The sequence below is a fragment of the Pinus tabuliformis genome, chromosome 2_2 (genome assembly GCF_031772625.1).
Source record: "Pinus tabuliformis cultivar Carrire ecotype Pingquan chromosome 2_2, CPIR1, whole genome shotgun sequence".
NCBI classification, from domain to species: domain Eukaryota; kingdom Viridiplantae; phylum Streptophyta; class Pinopsida; order Pinales; family Pinaceae; genus Pinus; species Pinus tabuliformis.
In genome coordinates this window covers 484953358-484959134 of record NC_142300.1, presented here as the reverse complement: position 1 = coordinate 484959134, position 5777 = coordinate 484953358, and the positions used below count along the sequence as shown (strand labels likewise).

The window sequence follows — 5777 nt, the reverse complement described above, 5'->3', positions numbered from 1 at the left end:
AGCGTCAAACGGGTGAATGCTTTATGTTTGCATCATGTAGATGCAGATGCAAAGGCTTCGTGGGTTCCTTCTCCACCATACTCACTTGTCCACGTCATCATACAATATTTTTGTGAATCATAACAGTGGTCGAACCCGATTCCTTTCCCGTTTCCTTGGGGTTCGCCTACCTAATGTTTCCTTATAACATAACATAACGAGGAACGAGTCTACATGTGTCATGTATTTTCTCTCCCTTCTGTGTGTGCAATGCGTTTCTAGGATTGTTGAGCCATCTTCAGTGCTATTTTTATGGTGGAAGTTCTATTGATTTTCTTCTTTAGTGGTCACTGTGATTTGAATTCATGGTTATTGCCAATCGTAGAACCTGTGCATTCCTCCGCAATGCCTTCGATGCCCTTCGTTTCCACGGAGATTCGACCTTTAAACCGCAGACCACCTTTGGTGGCCATCCTTCCCGTTTCCTGTACAGGCGGGAACAGACGAAGGTAACCCATTCTCAGTTTCAGTCCCGCCTTTTCCCTCCTTCCCAACTATTTTTCCAATGGCAGGAACGGTTGCCGTATTTGAACGCCCGCCCCCCTGACGGGCAGATATCAGTGGAGGACGGCAGGAGATTGCTCAGATTGGTCCGGTTGGAGGATGTCAAAAAAAGGCTACAATGGATTCACGACGACTGCATTTCATATGACGAGCTGCTGCGAGCTTGCATGGAGTCGCTGGCGGGGACTTCATAGGAAGAAGCGAAAGGAATAGCGAAGCTACTTGACGAATCGGGCCATGTTCTCGTATTGAATAAGACTGTATATCTTCGTCCTTACAAGGTATATCTAATTCAGACCTTCTTTAGCATTTCCGGGGCTTAGAATTCATTGATTTGGGGTGTTTGGTTGTGGTTTAACTGATATTATTTTTACTTTGGCGTGGTTTCAGATAGCAAGAGCTTTCGAGAAGATCATGCCTACGCCCCTGGCAGCAGAAAGAGAAAGAGAAAGTAGAAATTGATAAGAAAGCGGAGAGACTGGAGAAAGAGAAAGTAGAAATTGATAAGAAAGCGGAGAGTCACGCCATGACTGAATTACGTTTGGGGTTGGGGTTTTTCGGCCTTCAGACTGCGGGCTTGATGAGGCTGACATTCTGGGAACTGTCATGGGATGTGATGGAGCCCGTATGCTTTTTCCTTACATCAATTTACTTCATGGCTGGATATATATTTTTCCTGAACACATCCACAAATCCTTCATTCAATCGCTTCTTCAAGATTCGCTTCGGTGCTACGCAGAGAAGACTGATGAAGAAGAGGAATTTTGACATAGAACGCTTTAGAGAACTTCGGAGATTATCCAGGCCTGGGTTAAAGCCCCCTTAGTGTCGCAGGCGTCTCTGTTACTGTGATGATATCTAAGATCTCTAACTCTGTATTTTTCTTAGCATTTAGATGCTCACAGACGAGAACAAGATCTTGAATGAATCAAGATCCATGAGATATGTGCCAAAACGGAGTATTAATTAATATATTCGTTATCCTTTATATAAAGACAAGTACGTTCTTCGCTGAATCATGATTCAGATACTTCCACTCCTTAACGATAGTTTTAAAATATATTCCTAAAAATTTTTATTCTAAGAGAAATCAACCGCGTTCCTCTTCCATTTCAAATCTTGTGCTTTCGGATCACATTTTGTCTTTCATATCCGTTTTAATCATCCCCGATCTACTTGGTCTTCCAGAAAACTATCTAAAAACCAATAACGATGGCTAACAAATCTCTTAAAGCCCGAAGAAATGAAGGTTGAATTGAATTAGGATGGATTTGCAAATAAATTGATGCTTTTATTAGGATTGGAGTGCAAATTTTTTTTTTGAAAAATAGTTTTTATTTTCTAACTCTTTCAAATCCTTTTTATAAAGTTTGAATTAAAAATTAAACTCTCTAACATCTAAATTTTTAAGATAAAAATATATATATATAAATTATAAAATCTAAAAATTTAAAATAGAAATAAATAATTTAAAATAAATATATAAATTATAATAAAAAAATTAATTAATATAATAAATTACTATACTTTAAAATTATTATTGGATTTGTTTAGAGGTCAGGTTGAATCCATGTGAAAAATAGTTGAGAAGGATTATTTAAGAATGTCTATAAGAAAACATTAAGCAGCGTGTATCAAATGTTATATATAGAATAGTATCTTTTTATAAATAGCTTTCCGACAAAATAATAGGCTTTGTTTAGGAATGAATTGGAATATATTCATTGGCAAGTGAAACATATATCTTTGCATATCTTCATTCTCACGTGGTAACAAAAATCAACTTTAATTCTCGACTTTGGTGCCCACTCAACTATTTTGAAACGTTTATCAAAGTGGGGGATCTGGATAAGTTGGAGTATTGATAAGGACCGTACGCCAACAAATAACTTTTTTGGCTCCTCAAACATTCGTATCACAATAATTCTCGTTTCATAAAAAATGCAACGCAATGACATCTCGACATCGACAAACTGAGATTCTCAACGCTCCACTTTCATTGGTGAATTTCGTTTTTAAACATATTTAATGAGGCGAATGCTTTGACATTTGTCAAAGAATTTTTGACATTTAATACAACGTAAATCCAAAAATGTATAAGGTAATATCGAATGGAAATGTGGATGGATATATAGTGGAAGATGAGATGATGTATCTCTTTTGCTGAACCTAATGGGTGTTTTTTCAATGTTTGAAAATATATATATATATATGTTGGAAGTGGTAAAATAAAAAAATAAAATGTAATATATTATTTTCTAAATAAATTAAGTTTTTTTTTATTATATAGCAAAAATATAAACATAAAAGGCTCTCTTAGAGAGATATTTATAATTAAAAAATTGGACTTATAAATTATGGGAGAGTATAATGCATTGTGTTATTATAGTAATATTTGGATTTTTAGATAGTCGGTGTCTTTCTTTTATGTTTTTTGGGTGTCATAATCACCCTTTTGACAAATGAATGTTTTTAAATTGATTACGTCAGTCAAATCTATCCACTGATTATGTCTGCATCATTTTCAAACTAACCATCAAGAAGCAAGGCCTATATATTCCTCTATCTACTCCTAGTTGAATTTGGAAATCCATCTCCATGGATTATATGTTGGGGCTTCCTTCTACTAAGAAATGCAGTGACTTCGTTTTTGTGGTCATCGACATATTCTCTAAGATGGTCATTTTCGCAATCTGCAAGAAGACTATCACAACAGAGACCACTACTAAGCTCTTATTTGAATAAGTGTGGATACACTTTGGGATCCCACAGTACATTATCACAAATCTGGACAACAAGTTCGTAAGTACATTATGGTCAAGTCTCTGGTCGACGTTGGATACCAAGCTCACGAAGTCCACAGCTTTCCACCCCCAAACTAATGGCCAAACAGAGGTCATCAATAATATGATCATGCACATTCTGCGCATGTACAACTCAAATAATCCACACACATGGGATGAATGCCTCCCCTATGTCCATCATAGCTACAACAGATGTCTCCATAACTCAACTGGCCATAGCCCCTTTCATGTGGGGTTGGGGTTCCAACCATTATGTCCCATTGATGTGGCCATACCATTTGGAGCTACTAAGGAAGATTCAACTCATGTCCAGTCCGAAGCTCACAGGGCTAACAACTTCATTGAACACATTTAACAAATCCGCTAGCAAATATTAGACAGAACCAATGCTAAGTATAAGCAATGTCATGATCAGCATTGGGTGGCACACAAGTTCCAGGTGGGAAACAAAGTGTAGTTTATTTTAAGGAGCACCTCGCTGGGCCCCATTGCAAGCTTCACCCACTATGATATGGGAATTACACCATCACTAAGGTTGTAGGGGACAATGTTTCAATCTTAGCATTCCACACTTCCTTGGCCTACACCTAGTGTTCAATGTGAACCGCCTTTGACCATACTTTCCACCATTACTGGACACATCAAACATTGCAAAACAACTCATACCAATAAAGTTAAATGCAGACTGCATGGAACATGCCACAATTGATCAGATCATGGACACGCAGATCAAGAACACTCGCCAATAGAATATCCAACTATATTAAGTTTTCAAAGTTGGCCAACTCTTGCACCAAGGCAAGTGGATCACCAGGGAGCAAGTTCAACAGAAGTTTCCCCATCTCATGGAGCCAATCAATGCAATGGGAACCATTTCTCCCTAAGGAGGGAGCACTGATCCAGGTGGATATTAGTGGCCACTCACCTATTCCACTTGGACCCCCACCAATTTTTCTTTCATTTTTTTAGTTTCCTTAATTGTAGCACAATTTACAATTTTTTTACAGTGTTTCGGGTCCTAAACTGCTAGAGTCGTTTTGAGGCCCTAAATGACTTTTTTTTTGGAAAAAGGGAAAACAAGAGGCTTTAACAAGACTCGTGTTTATAGTCGAAAGTTGTAGTCCTTGGATAGATCTTTCTAAAGAGGTATTGTGCATGTCAAATGGAGATCGTATGCCAATGTTAAGACCCCGAGAATTTGATGCACCAATTTACCCAAACGGGGTCCACAGTTTTGGCACTTATTCTCCGTTAGTTTTTTCAATGTTTAGGATTTTCCATTATTTTTCAATAATAAATAGGCCCATGAGCCTCATTGTAACATATTTCATAGGCATGTAGCCACCACATCCAGAGGTAGAACCACCTACCACCATCTCTTTGATCACTGCAAAGAAATGTAGTAAGATCATTTCCCAGACCATGAAATTCATTTTCCTTATGATTTTCCCTTGGGGAAAGAACAAGATTGTGGCCACAACCTACAAATAGGGATCCTCCACACGACAGTATCAGATGGACAAGGTCGTGGAGGAGTACAGGGACATTTTCACCTCACCCACAGGGGTACCTCTACACTGTCAGGTCAAGCACTCCATCGATCTAACCCTACGTGCGTCGCTACCCAATGGACCAATCTATTGACGCTCTTTTTTGGAGAACGATGAAAGCAAGAGGCAAATTCAGGAGTTGTTACAGAAAGGTCACATCAGGCTCAGGTCATCACCCTCGGGGAGCATGATCGTGTTGGTACATAATAAGGACGGGACCTGGAGACTTTGTATTGACTATCAAGCGTTGAACAAAATCATTGTCCATAATAGGTATCCAATCCCATAGATTGGTTACCTTCTATACCAACTCTAGGGGGCCAAATATTTCAGCTAGACTAACTTGAAGTCTAGTTATCATTAGGTACCAATCGAACCCTCTGATGTGTGGAATACTACCTTCAAATCCAAGGAGGGCCTTTTTGGATGGTTAGTCATGCCTTTCGGGTTGACGAATGCCCCCACAACCTTCATGAGGTTGATGGATGACATCTTGCGACCTTTCACCAAATCATTCATGGTGATGTATTTGGATGACATCCTAATCTTTAGCTAAATTTGGGAAGAGTACCTCCACCATATCCGACAAGTCCTCCAAACCCCAACAAAAGTTGTGTGCCAATTTGGAGAAATGCACTTTTTATATGACCCAAGTTCAATATTTGGGGTACATCATTCATGAGCGGGGTGTGCATGTGGACCCAATCAAGATAACATTCATTTGGGATTTTCCATCCCCATGCACTCTAAGAAAGTTCTGCTGCTTTCTAGGTCTTGCCAATTTCTACCACAAGTTCATGTTGGGGTTCTCTCATATCACTTGGTCTTTAAGTCAAGTCACCAAGTGTAGTGTGAAAGCAAAGTTATTTTGGTTTGAATC

The 5777-nt window shown here is 38.7% G+C and overlaps 1 pseudogene across 1 annotated transcript; it reads left to right on the top strand.

Annotated features, from left to right (window-relative positions):
• The first annotated feature begins 227 nt into the window (after nt 1–227).
• Nucleotides 228–1589, top strand: LOC149193463 (chloroplastic calcium uniporter protein-like; annotated as a pseudogene). The gene is made up of 2 exons (XR_016254953.1): nt 228–824; nt 934–1589. The product of XR_016254953.1 is annotated as a chloroplastic calcium uniporter protein-like (transcript).
• Nucleotides 1590–5777: the final 4188 nt, after the last annotated feature.